Source organism: Symphalangus syndactylus, chromosome X (assembly GCF_028878055.3).
Source record: "Symphalangus syndactylus isolate Jambi chromosome X, NHGRI_mSymSyn1-v2.1_pri, whole genome shotgun sequence".
Lineage (NCBI taxonomy): Eukaryota > Metazoa > Chordata > Mammalia > Primates > Hylobatidae > Symphalangus > Symphalangus syndactylus.
In genome coordinates, this window is record NC_072447.2 from 118,236,122 (window position 1) to 118,251,050 (window position 14,929).

Sequence of the window (14,929 nt, forward strand, 5' to 3'; positions counted from 1 at the left end):
TTATTTCGCTATTTGAAAATGTATATTAGTCTTAGCTTTAGTACATATGACTCTAATTTAAACGTAGCATAGCTCTTTCAAATAAAATACAGACATTTTAATTGTGTGGAAGCTTTTATATGCTGTGTGAAGTGACTATTTGCATATTACATCATGTTTCAATTGCATTTTGCTCTTATTTAAAAATGACTTTTTCCTCCAGCAAATTAAACATATGGCCCAGACAAGTAGTACATTGTGCACATAAAATTCATAACAATTCCTTTCAGAGATTGCCACTGTGTAGATCTAAGTACAGTTGTCCAATTAGTTCTCTCATAACAAGTCTTTAGAGATGCTAATAAACTAATACTAAAGTAATAATGAAGATACTATTAAAATATGAAAACCAAATCATATATGTGTGGCATATCCATTAAATGTATACATAAATTAATCTCTATATAATTATTTGTGCTTCCATAAAGTATTCTCAGTGACTTCCTAGGGTTTTAATTGTGTAAGAAAATACTCTTAATGTGTTGCAAGTTTCTTAGCATCATGGGGAATTGCACTGTTATTCAGATAGCTGGATTAACAAGAAACTGAGTCATCCTTGAACGGCTTCCTCTCCTTTATCCCCCGTAATAAATTTATTACTAATTCCAGTCAACTCCAGTCAGTTTTAATTCCTAAATATCTTCACTCCATTTCTACAAACATCATACCAGTTTGGATTTCCATCATCTCTTTAGTACTAGAATAACCTAACTAGCTCTCCCAATTATGCATTTGCACTCCCAAATCCATTCTCCCAATTCTTGTTGCTCCTAGGAAAATAACAAAATCTTTATCATGGTTTATAAAAGACAACCTGATCTGGTTCCTCTTCAGCATCATATATTCCCTCACCCTCCTCATGAATAGTTGGGCCCCACTGATCTACTTTCAGTTCCTTAAGCACATGCTCTCTCTGATCATAGGGCCTTGCCAGAAATTGTGCCTTCTGTTGTGAATACTACCTTGCATTCCCCATCTCTCCTAATACTTAAATCACCAGTACACCAGTTAACTCCTATATAAGCCATCAAAACACGAGCTTAAAGGCGTTTTTTTTTTTTTTTTTTCTGGGATCAGGGAAGACTTCCTGCTCACCACACCCCCTAACACAAGGTGAGCATTCTGTTATATACCCTAATAGATAACATCATGTACCTTCATCATAGCAATTATTACAGTTCATAATTATACATTTATTTTTGTGATTCCTTGAGGATTCCTGTCTCCTCCACTAGATGTTAATTAACTCCATGTGATCAGGAACAGTATTTGCTTTCGCTCAATATTGTATTCTTAGCATCTAACACACTGCTAAGGATATACCAATGATATAATAAATATTTGTTGACTGGATAACTGAATAAACAAATAGGTATTATTTATGAAAAAGTCATCTGTATAATTTTTGGTGATGGTTGGTCTGTGACTGTTCGATTGCAGACGATATTTTTCTACCTTCCCCCCAGTGGCAGCTGTAAATATTGCAGCCTGGTGAAAAATGAGAAGTCTCAGTAACTAAGACCTCAACAAAGGGTTGTATATATGAGCTATCAACTCATAACTGACAGCAGTAAAAGTACTTCTATGATTTTAAATGTAATGTTATCTATACAAGCAGGCGAAACTTATAAATGCCTAACGCCACATTTGCATTATTGAACAGTCTAGCAAAAATTTTGAATAAGTTTCACTTGCCCTGTTTCATGCAGCACGAGGTTCACATTCACATTTTAAGATAGCAGATAATCAAATCATATCACTGCTATGCTTTATTAAATAAGCAAACTCAAATGTATGTCAACTGAGTTATAGTATAATTTATAAAGTTTTAAGATTATTGCCAATATGGCTTACATTTCACAGTATATATATATGCATACATGTAATACAGTATAAATATATTACCTGAATATATGACTATATGGAATATATATATTGAATATATATGAACATAATTGAAATATGGTGTTAGTAAATGAATACCTTGCTAAGTGATATAATTCTTAGTTCATATACTCTCCTGGCTAAGCTTTCTTAGTTCTGCTGTAATAATACATTACACTTTATATGTATTACACGGAATTGCACTCGGCTATTTTGCAATGACCCAAATTTGTCTTAAATTCCATATATCTACCATAATTCATACATTTTATTTTCCTGGTCATGTTTCCGTTTTTTCATCTGCTAAAAGATTGACGATTTTAAGACAGCATGATGAGTGCTAGACTAGTGCAGTCAGTCTGGGGAGGAATCTGAGTTCTGCATTTTTTTTTCTTTTTTTTGGCAGAGGAGTCTTGCTCTGTAGCCCAGGTTGGAGTGCAGTGGCACGATCTTGGCCTCACTGCAAACTCTGTCTCCCGGGTTCAGGTGATTCTCCTGCCTCAACTTCCCATGTAGCTGGGACTACAGGCATGCGCCACCATGCCTGGCTAATTTTTGTATTTTTAGTAGAGACGAGGTTTCACCATGTTGGCAAGGATGGTCTCAAACTCCTGACCTCAAGTGATTCACCTGTCTTGGCCTCCCAAAGTGTTGGAATTACAGGCATGAGCCATGGCGCCCAGCCTGAGAATCTGCATTTCTAACCAGCTCCCAGATTTCCATGGACCACACTTGGAGTCACAAGGTAATGAATCAGGGGATGAGAAACTTTTGGAAAGAGCTAGATGATAAATATTTTGGATATGGGAACCGTGTAGGCTCTGTTGCAACTGCTCAGCTCTGCCATTGTAGCTTGCAGTCAGCCACAGACAACATATGAATGAGTGAGTGGGGCTGGGTTCCAATGAAATTTTATGAACACCGAAATTTGAATTTCCTACAATTTTCCCATATCATGATATAGTATTTATCTTTTTATATTTTTTCAACTGGATAAAAACATATACATCATTCTTAGCTTGTAGGCCATACAAAAACAGTCTGTTGTTGCCAACCACCCTGCTATGGTATAAGATGCCAATTGATAACTGTTGTAGAGGCTGGAGGGGAGGTAGAGTGTGATAGGATAGGCTTTGTAGAAAGGATTACAGCTGAGCTAGGACTTGAAGAAGGAAGGCTTTTCCTGGACAGACAAGTAGGAGAAAGTGAAAGACAAAGATGTAAGCCAGCAACAGCATTAGTGTGTTCTCTGAACTGAAAGCGTTGGATTGTGGCCAGAGAAGAACAAGGTTCTAGGTTGAGAAGGCTCAATGAAAGGGGGGTCCCTTAAATACATGTCTAAATAGTTTTAAACCTTAATGAGTAGTGATGTCAGGTGAGCATCCAGAATGAGCAGTGGCGGATGCTATTAAGTTCTACATTTTAGAACTTCAAGTCAAGAGAGGACTGGACTACTGGGAGGGAGAAAGAATAGAAATAAGTGAGGAAACCAGGAAAAACTGCACTTGAAAGGCCAAGACTCTTTGAAAGTGCCTACAAAATGTTCTCAAATGAAAGCTTTGTGGATGCTTTATATAAATGATCAGGGCTTGCAAATTTATTGATGAAATGGGAAATATGTATCACATAGCCGGACAGAGCAAGGCTGTCAAGCCATTTTTCCATTGCTACAGAGCACACAGCAGATTAAAAAGGGAAGCTAAGAACTGAGGATTGAAGATTTGAAAAATGGTCTCCCCAGATGCCTCAGTGTCTGACTGACTTTGCTGATAAGCTACAGAGTAGGAATACACGCTGAGAGGTAAAATGAGCATATGGGTTTTATAAAAGATGTTTCTATTAGTTCTCTGGAGGTGGCAGTGAAGTGAGATAATGAAATACTACAAAAAAACACCAGAGCTGGAAATTATGAAAAATGGGATATCCAGTACAAAATTAACAAAATCCAGTGCTTTTGGAAACTCTCTTCTACCAATTATTTTTCTATTTCCCATCTCGTTCTCACCCATTTCCCCGCAGGATGCTGTACAGTTGTTTTGGAGGTATGTTTCATTGGAATAGTGGAGTTAAGATTTGCTGAGAAACTACTATACAAAAAGCATGACTAATAAAAAATCTCATCATCCAATAAATGCTGAATTTTACTACCATTTAATAGATGAGGAAAGAGAGGCTTGGAAGCCTACTTTATTATCCAGATCTCCTCTAAAATAGGCAATACATATGCCATTAGATGTGGCTTACCTATAACCCCTGGTAAAAATTGGGAAGCAGAGCAAAGGGAGAATTTCCGCTTTTCCACAATAAGGGAATGCTAGTTAAACTTTCAGATGTACAGGAAAGATTTGTCTCTGGCTTTGTTCAAATCAGAAACAATTACCTACAAGTTTTGGTCACAGCATTTTAGGTAATTTTTAAATACTGGCTAACCATGAGAGGAAAAGAAGTAAGGTTTTATTAATAGAAGTTAGAAAGGGTAGCAAATATAGACATAGTAAACTTAATAGGGTTTAAAAAAAATTCAAAGGACCTGTGATCAGGTTTCCCACCAAACAAGAGAGATGTTAAATTTGGTTATAAACTATCATGTATTGAGCATCTGCTCCATGCCAGGCACTGTTGGATAGTGTACAAACTATGTCCTTTAATTTTCACAACATTCTAATGAGAGTGGTTATTATTACCCATATTTAACATGTGAGGCCTAGGGGCTTAGGCGAGTTATCCACAGTCCCCTGAGTCCTATAAGTTTCTATTGTGTCAATCTGGTAATATTAAGTACCTAACACATACCAGATGCTAAACAAATGTTAACTATTGTTTCCTTGCTAGTATTGTCATTATTATAACTGACATTTACTTAACTCTTCCAAGCCTTACTTACCTTAACCATAACATGAAAGTCAACACAAAATAAGTTTGTCAGAATGATTAAATGAAACAGCCCACTTAAAGTTTCTAGCATACAGAAGCCACTTAGTCAATGTCAAAACCCTATAAATTTTCTCTTGAAGGATGTTTTTTATTTTTAGATGAGGCTATATAAGACAGTGGATATTGATGCTTTCAGCTATTTAGTGGCATGCCCCTGGATAATGAACTTGATGTTTATCTTCAGAAAACAATGTTTGACTAGAAAATGACTTTTTTTTTCAAGTGCCTGTGATCAGGAGGTTAAGAGAGTTTATGGCTGAAATATTCAGCATACACTTCAAAGTTTCTTAGTTTTTTCTATTTCATATGCTATTTCCTTTTCCTCTCTTCCTATAATTTGTCTCCCTAAGAACTTAAATAGATATTTTCTACTGTCTGTGTATTTAACAAAATGGTATTTATAATGCAATTAAAATAGTCTAAACCATTGGTGTCTTAGTCTACAAGTTGTCTCTTTTTTTTTTTTTTTTTTGAGACAGAGTCTTGCTCTGTCGCCCAGGCTGGAGTACAGTGGCGTGATCTCAGGTCACCGCAACCTCTGCCTCCCAGGTTCGAGCGATTCTCGTGCCTCAGCCTCCTGAGTAGCTGGGATGACAAGTATGCACCACCACACCTGGCTAAGTTTTTTGTATTTTTAGTAGAGACAGGGTAGGCTGGTCTTGAACTCCTGGACTCATGTGATCCGCCTGCCTCAGCCTCCCAAAGTGCTAGGATTATGGGCATGACCTACCCCGCCCAGCCCCAAAAGTTGTCCTTTAATAGTTGAAGCAATGTTTACTGGTAGTGCATAGGCGCTCAATAAATGTGTTAAATAAATATCAGTTGAAAGAGTAAATGAACAACTCTTTCCATTATTACTTATTATTTTTATGTCTTTAGATTTCCACAAAGAATGCTTCCCTAAAATTGGATATGTACTTATCTCTGCAAATTCGTTTTGACAAAACACATCATGTTCTCCTAGATATAAAAGCACAAATGAATTAATTTTTATTACACTTTACAAGTTAAAATTATATTTGAAATTGATTTTGCTACTTGATGTGCTAACATTTAAATGCAGCTCAGCTTCCTTATATTGTTTCCTTCATAATGCTTCTCTTCATTTAAAATTCATTTTGGTGAATTCTGGCACTCCTTGTGCCTTTAAAGTGTAAGATAAAATTTCAGTTTACAACCTGATCTTTATGTTATCAACTAACAGCAACCTTTGATTCCAAAAGGAAAAAAGAAATGACCAAGTATCCCTAGCATGTTAAGAAAAACTCCTGATAGTTTAGAGTCTTCTCCAAATTTGTCAAATAAAAGCACAGCTAGAATGTATATTATTAAAAAGAGTAATTATTTGGGAAAATGTTTGAGAGCTTATGATTGAAAAGCTAGCTCAGGGAAAGAAAGCCCTGATGTCAAATTAGGGGAAAAAAAAAAAATGAAGATAGGGCAAGATTAGCATGCATTGTAATGGCGGGTGCTAAATAAGGCTCTATAAAACAGTGCATATTGATAATTTCAGCTATTTAGTGGCATGCCCCTGGATATTTAAAAAGATATTTGGATATAGTTTACATGAAACCTCCAAATTTCAATAGTTTGTGCCACCTTCACCATAATAAATGAGTTCCTGCTCTGTTAATTTCCATGATAGCTGGTTGTTCAAAAGATCCTGTCACCTCCCTCCCCGCGCTTTCTCTTTTGCACACACCAGCTCCCCTTAGGATTCTGCCATGATTGGAAGCACCCTGAGGCCCTCACCAGAAGCAGATGCTGGCACTATGCTTCTTGTACAGCCTGGGCTTTTCTAAAAATATTCTGTACTTACAGTTTGGATGTTTGACCCTCCAAATCTCATGTTGAAATTTAATCCCCAATGTTGAGAATGGAGCCTAATGGGAGGAGTTCGGGTCATGAGGTAAAATCCCTCGTGAATGGCTTGGTGCTGTCCTCATGGTAAGGAGTGAGCTCTTGCTCTGTTAGACACCACGAGAGCTGGTTATAAAAAAGATCCTGGCATCTTTCTCCGTCTCTCTTTTGCTTCCTCTCTCACAATGTGATCTTTGCACATGCCAGCTCCCCTTCACCTTCCACCATGAGTGGAAGCAGCCCGAGGCCTTCACCAGATACAGATGCTGGCACCATGCTTCTTATACAGCCTGCAGAACTGTAAGCCAAATGAACCTCTTTTTAAAATAAATCACCCAGCCTCAGATATTCCTTTATAACAACACAAATGGATTAAGACAGAAAGTGAGAAGTGGCTTTTGAGCTCAACATTGAAGACAGAATAGAATTTAGAATTTGGAGGGGGAAAGAGAAAGAGTATCTCAAAGTGTGTGTTGGAGTAGGGGAGCTTCATGAAAAACTTGGGAACCAATGAGTGTTGAATGAGGCAGGGCTGATGGTCTGTGGCCTTACTGGGTTATACTCAGTAATAGGAGATCAGCTGGAATAGGTAAGGTGACAGCAACTTCCAGCAGCTCTATCTTCATTAAATGTTATGATATCATGAACCAGAGAACATAAAGTTCTAAGTTTATTTTGGGGGAGTGTTATGTAAATCCAAGATCATTATTTTTGATTCTTCATATTAATAGGCAACGCATTAAGTGTGCATTAGAACCAAAAATGGATAACCAAGGAGATGGTAAGAGGCAGTTGCTGATTTGGTGGTTTTGATATTTACGGTAGCTCTTCTAAAGAGAAACTCCTGTTAAGTGCTTAGAAATATGGGACTGGCCAGCCTAGGCAACATGACAAAACCCCATCTCTGCAAAAAACTAAAACTAAAAATAATAAAAAATTAGCCAGGCATGGTGGCACATGTCTGTAGTCCCAGCTACTCAGGTGGCTGAGGTGGGAGGATTGCTTGAGCCCAGGAGGTTGAGGCTGCAGTGGGTTGTGATTGGGCCACTGTACTCTAGCCTGGGAAACAGAGCGAGACCCTGTCACAAAAAAAAAAAAAAAAAGGAAGAAATATGGAAATGGAACTCTCATCTTTGTCTCATAGTTTTGATGCTTTGTGCTAATTATTACACGTGTAACAAACATCCCTTGCCACCAGGTGGCTACAGAGTTATGCCATGTTTTCAGGAGCTTAAGACTCCAATGTGGTGAAAGCTTTTCCAACTCACAACTTTTAAAAACTGATAATCTATTTAATGTTCTATCTACTATCTAGACACCTTTTAGGAGAAGTTGACTTGAGTTCATCCCTTCTCAATATTCATAGGTTTAGAGAATTGATTTATATTCCCAAAGGGGGCACTAAAGCAAATGAAATAGAAGGAATTCATATGATTTGTTTCCAGTTTCTACTGAATTCATTGAATTCTGTCATTTAAAAATAATTTTTATTCGTGTTCCATAATTCACTGATTGAGATTCCTTATGGCAGAGTTATAGCTGTGAGAAGAGATGTTCATTGAATTAGAGCAAGAGAAGGATAGCAAGGCTCTTTAAAGCCTTAAGTGGAAGGTCAGAGGCAATTTGAGTAGTAGTAGTTGGCAGAATACAGATTCAGTGTCTCTGACTTCATTAAACATTATGATACCATGGCCTACAGAACATAACGTTCTAAGTTTATTTTTTGGGAAAGTTATATAAATCCAAGATTTTTTTTTGACTCTTCATATTAATAGGTAATGCATTAAGTGGGCATTAGAACCAAAAAAGATGTAACCTAGTTTTTAAAAGGCAAAACACTGCAATTAACATATCAAAATACTCCTGTCACAAGGAAAGGATGTTGTTCATTGCCCTAAATTATTCATAAGTTTTCACATAATTTGCTGTAAACTATAGACTGATAGAAGAGTCCAGAACTAGTAGTTGATGTTGATACAATGAATTTCATCTTTTTCCCCTTCTTCTACTTGTGCCTATGAGGGTTATAATAAAGAATGAGTGGACTAAGGTATCTGGAAAATATATTCTTAAATATTAGATTAATGAACTAAGGTAACGATGGAGAACTATTATGTGATCAGCACTATGCCAGGAATTACTGGGGTTGCAGAAAAGTATTGGCCAAGATATCTGACCTTCACTTAAAATCTTATTGGTGAGATAAGATTAATTAACATAAAATAAAGAAAAAGAATAGTGTGCTCTAAGCAATAAGGTTTATACATGTACGAAGAGTTGAGGAATTAATGAAGACTGCATTTCAGAAGATCCTTAAGGAAGTGCTCTTATCAACTGGGATGAATTGTATAACCATTTTCTGTCATTATCTCTTTCATATCATTGCACAGTCTCCTTCTTATGCCCCATGCAGGCCCTTGCACATGGTAGGTGCTCCATAAATATTTGCTGCTTGATCAAATAATTTTTTGACAAGGATATAGTAAAAGCAAGCAAAAGAGAGACATTTTGTTTTTCTGTTGAATAGTTATCTTGAGAAAAAAAATCTACATTGACCATGATAGAGTACCTTATCATTAGATCATAGGATTGGAAAGTATAGCTTATAAATCTGCTTTCTAAAGAGTACGGTGCCCAGTAGCTCATCCTCACAGCCTTGAAGAATGAAAACCAAAACTGGAAGGCCTAGTGGATCCTGAAAACAATTTTAGTTCACTAGTCTGAATCAATTAGACATGACCTATAATATCAAGACTGCATGTGGCTAGTAGTTAACTTTTCAGCAGAAATGTTTCTCTAATACTTGGTATATGTAAAATTTGATGGAAATATTTAAATAATGTGAATTTGCTCTTTTTTTTTTAAAGCAGTATTTAAATAGTATATATTTTATGTCTAACAAAGGCAAGAGTTTTTATATTGATATCTGTATCTATCTATCTATCCATCTATCTATCATCTATCTATCTATCTTTTAATTAAGATGGAGTCTCACTCTGTCGCCCAGGCTGGAGTGTAGTGGCACGATCTTGGCTCACTGCAACTTCTGCCGCCCGGGTTCAAGCGATTCTTGTGCCTCAGGCTCCCGAGTAGCTGGGACTACAGGTGTGCACCACCATGCCAGGCGTATTTTTTTTTTTTTTTTGAATTTTTAGTAGAGACAGGGTTTCGCCATGTTGGCCAGGCTGGTCTCGAACTCCTGACCTCAGGTGATCCGCCCACCTCGGCCTCCCAAAGTGCTGGGATTACAGGCGTGAGCCACCGCGCCTGGCCAATATCCTTATATTAAGGAACTCTTATTTGTTTAGAAATGCTCCTCTTAAATTTCAGTCCTCCAAATAAACAAAACACATTGACCAGTATTTGTTGCAACTAGTAGTTGGCAAGTACATAATTTTATTGGAACATGGTTAGGCATAATTAGAACAGTGGCACATTACCAAAGGTAGTGATAGAATAACAGCCACCAATGAAATAAAAATTTTGGCGGAATTTCTGCAGGTGAATTATCTGTACTACGAAGATGCATTTTGACGTGTATGCACGTTGAGAGCAATATAAGAATTTAGGATTAAGGGTATTGATATCATACTTACATATAAAACAATTATTTTGGGTACCACAACTGCTTTTCAAAACTGTCGAATAATGAACATGTATTTTTCGGAATGATGAATTAGATGGAACCACACCTTCATAAGTGAATGGCCCAATGTAAACTATTAAAACCCACAATTAATAAACAACTAGTCACGTTATTTTTCCATCTTTTTATATTTATATCTGTGAAATGATCTGTGCATTTAAGAGAGTATCTATACTCTGGTTACCCAACAGTTTGGAAACGGGTCTCCATTGGAAAAACAGAAACATGGGTTAATTTGTATCTTTCCCTTCAATTTGCTATTATTCTAGAATTTTAGGTGAGAAAATATGCCCGTTTATGAGTCACAGAAAAGGCTGTGCCCTTTAATATCTGGAGTACGCTTTCTTCCCCGACTCCTAAAGTGGGTAATGCTTACTTTTAAATTGTTTTCCTCCTCTTCATTTTTTAAAAGCCGTTAGCCAAGAAGGGACTAGGATATCACTTGTAGTTCTCATTTTGCTGAGAAGTTTCTGGTATTTGATTCCATTCTACTTCAAATGTCTGAGAAAAGTTCCAAACCTCAACTTTGGGCATGAAACTTCCCCATACAGGGAGGACAGGCAAGAAAGTAATGGAACATTTTATACCTATTGTAAGAACCAAGCATTTATGCGAACGTGAACCAACTGGATCTCTTACACATTGCTAGCAGAAATATGAATTTGTAAAATTACTTGGAAAAAGTTGGCATTGTCTCTTAAAATCGAACATTCACAATCTGTATATGATGTTTTGTTTTAATATTTAATTAATTAATTATATCTATAGAGCCATATGTGGAGATATGACAATGGTGATTCATACACCAAGGGTTATAATTAATCCAGTTCTGTGCACTAGAGGCCAGATTATTCGTAGAATTCAAGGATGGCGAGCCCCTAAGCAGCATCATTTGGTAAGGAGGCAGCATACCAGGCTAGGACAAAAGTCAAGGGGGTATAGAGAAAGGCACTTGTTTTGGTGGGAACACTATTAACTAGAGTAGTGCTTGGTTCATAAAATTTTATCTATGAATATTTGCTGACTTAATGATGCAAAAAATGAAGAAAAAGGTAATGATTATTTGCCAATGGCTGTTTGAGGTGGCAGATTTTCAGTCATAACCAAGAGAAAAAAAAAAGAGGTACATCAAATGGATAGTTTTCTGTTTTGTACATTTGAGAGAATGTGAGTTCCCTCCAGAGGCACAGGAAAGATGTGTCATTGTCCTTCAAACAATTCAAGGATAGTGATCTACAAATTTGTTGTCAGGAAATATTAGGCAATTTAAAATAGTCATTCAACGTATATGCCAATGTAAAATAGTTGGATCTAAAGCAAATTTCTTTTGTAAGGGGAAATTATAAGAAGAATAGAAAATTGTAGAATTATTAACTAAAAAAAATTCCAAAATTTTTTTACCAGATCCAGCACAAATGGTAATTTGAAAAAAAAGAGAGAGTTGGTATTGGTGAGTGGGGAGATGTTTAGTTATGACAATAGCTATTAATTATTAAATGTTTAACAACTAATGTCAGGTAGTGGACTAGACTCTTTGCAAGTTATTTCTTCCAATTCTCACAGCAGTCAATGAAGTAATTACTGATTCCATTTAACATATGTGAAAACAGAGGCTACAAGAACTTGAGTGAATTTACCAAAGTCCCACAGCTAGTCAATGACAGTGCTGGGACTCTGAGCCCAGATCTGCCTGATTCTAAACTCACATTTTCTTCACTGGAAGTTGACCTATGTTTGCAGTCACTGTGTTGAGTGAATGAAGCAATGGGTTCTGAGATGGTTCTGGTCACCTACCCACTCCCTCCTTTAAGCTTGTTCTTCTATATAGAGCATGGGGCCCCAACCCCAGCTCTGCTGTCTACAGCACTGCCAAGTGACCCATTGGGCTCCACCTTGACCAACTGGGCATCGAGCGGTGCAAAAGCAAATCCCTCTCAAAGCTGGGAGAGTCACACCGTGGGCTACTCCTGCATGCAGCTGGGTACATATATCCTGGGTCCTATGACCTGCCTAAAAAAAGTGGGAGAGTGGAGAGACAGATCCAGGCAGCTCAGTAACTGCTATTACTAGAAAAACGTGACTATGTCTGGCTGGGCGCGGTGGCTCACTCCTGTAATCCCAGCACTTTGGGAGGCCAAGGCAGGCAGATCACAAGGTCAAGAGATCAAGACCATCCTGGCCAACATGGTGAAACCCATCTCTACTAAAAATACAAAAAAAAAATTATCTGGGCATGGTGGCGCACACCTGTAGTCCCAGCTACTCGGGAGGCTGAGGCCAGAGAATCCCTTGAACCTGGGAGGCAGAGGTTGCAGTGAGCCAAGATTGTGCCACTGCTCCAGCCTGGCTACAGAGCGAGACTCTGTCTCCAAAAAAAAAAAAAAAAGTGACTATGGTCTGTACCAGGTTAATAGAAGATACTCAGTACATATTATCCTTGCTATTACATTATCATAATCATTACTAGCTGTGAAGCTTTTAGCAGTTTACATTAATCCCTCTTAGACTCAGTGTCCTAGTCCATAAAATAAGGTTGACACTACTGGAATGATCTATGATTGTCATGGTGATTACATGACAAGAAAAATCCATTTAAATTTCTGGGCAATTTGCTCATTAAGTGTTAGTAAGACAGACGGATAAGTGGTTTTCTGCTTTTGATGTGGTGAAAATGAGATTATAATTATCTTGCAGATGATGGCACCCATGTATTTGCCCCACATTTCTACTAGCTTCCTGACAAGCTAGGCTTCCCCAGCCTTTTCATTCTCTGTATATAAACAGTCAGCTTAGACCTAGTGCTAATAGAATTCCCTTTCCAGTTCTTTCTTGTAAGTTAGAACTACATTCAAGGCTTATTCCTGGCCCCCTTTTTTTCCATCATGACACCTTCAAATACTCAAGTCCCCACTAATCTCTCTCTCTCTACCACATAATTTGACTATGATCAATTTCTCATTTATTCCGTTCATTCACCTTGTTAGCTTATTAGCTAATTGGTAAACACTTCGAAAGGTCTATCTTCTCATAAATCTTAGTACTTACTGCAGCACCTATCCCAGTGCCTTTCATAAAGTAGAAGCTAAATAAATAACTATTGCTGGATAAATTAATGTAAGTTATCTATGAAGTCAGCCATCAATTTTTGTAACCAAAACTGGAGGCAAGCTTTAGAAGATTGAATGTCATAGTTTTAGCACCGTATAAAACAAGGTGCTGTTTTACGTGATAAAATACAGGATGAAAACTCATTTAAAATTTAGAAAAGATTAGTTTGTGACAGATGAACCCAGGATAAGGTAGGTAAAAAATAATTTTTTTGAAGGAAGACCTCACCTCATACTATTCTTGTGTTAAAATTATGGATGGTCAACTTGCCTTCCTAGGAAATGTATTTGGGGGGGACTTCCACACAAAGGACATGGCCCCCATTAACCCAAGGTCCTATTTATGTTCTGATCATAAATCAGATCAGATCAGATAGCAAAAGAATGTACACAATCTGCATTTCATTTACAATCTTACTATTTTCAGACAATTGAAACAAAATGTTTCAGTTAAAAATATATATCTCAATAAATACTTATTGATTGATATGTAAAACCCAGTAAAAAAGATGACACATCTTTCCTGACAATTGGCAAGGATTAATATAATGACTTCTCTATACCATAGTTTGGTATATATTTTAAACATTATAATTCTTTCAACTATAATCTTTATCAATGCTGTTGAACCAAGAATAAAAGGAATGTGAACATCAAGTATGTGGGTGATATGGAATGGGAGTAGAAGATTGGCCCGTGCCTTTATATAAACCTCCTTGTCTTGATGTTCCAGAGACTGGCCTCCTTTTGAAATAAAAATAAATACCTTCTTCCTTAGAAACATGTCAAGGTAGGGTGCTCACGTGACCTAATAACCTTGCAGATGAATGTTTATAATGATAGTTTTATTATTTTCTCTTTATTATTTTAACACAGAATGAATGCTATTTCAATATATCTTCATCCCTTACCCATAAACACAAATATCCCACTGATAATAAGATGTGAGAAGGAAGTCTTTTATATTGATTTTTAAAACTTAATTTCTTCAAATAATATAGTCTTGGGGCTCATCTTAGAGGTCCATGTGGGTAGGTTAGAATCTGTCAACATAATGTCTTTTTCTCAGCATTTTTCCTTAGGGAAGCATGCTATTTCGTTTCCCTTATAATTATTTTTGCTTTTTTTTCCTGCTAGTGTACTTTAATTTTATTTGGAAATTTGATGATGGAAAAGTATGATTATTTAGATTTTCTAATAATATAAAACACTTTTTGTGATAAAGACTATGAATTCTCTTTGGCACAAACATCTGCCTGTAGTTGAATGAAGTATTATTTAGGATAGAATGTAGTATTCAACAGGAAAAGCAATTTGTCTAAAAAATGCTTCTTTCCTTGTTGCATTTACCCTCTTGCCAGCTTGATGTATCTGCACTGCCTATTTGTTCTTTGTTACTGTCAAGATAGCAAATTTCTATCTAGAGCAGATGGTGTAACTGCCATTGTTCAAATGCTTC

General features: G+C 36.8%; 1 protein-coding gene and 1 non-coding gene across 2 annotated transcripts in view; both read left to right on the top strand.

Annotated features, from left to right (window-relative positions):
- HTR2C (5-hydroxytryptamine receptor 2C) overlaps positions 1–14,929 on the top strand; it is a 329,139-nt gene that overhangs the window by 28,561 nt on the left and 285,649 nt on the right. The window lies entirely within an intron of this gene.
- Positions 12,225–12,352, top strand: LOC129476592 (small nucleolar RNA SNORA35). The gene has a single exon (XR_008655017.1). It is a non-coding gene; the product is annotated as a small nucleolar RNA SNORA35 (small nucleolar RNA).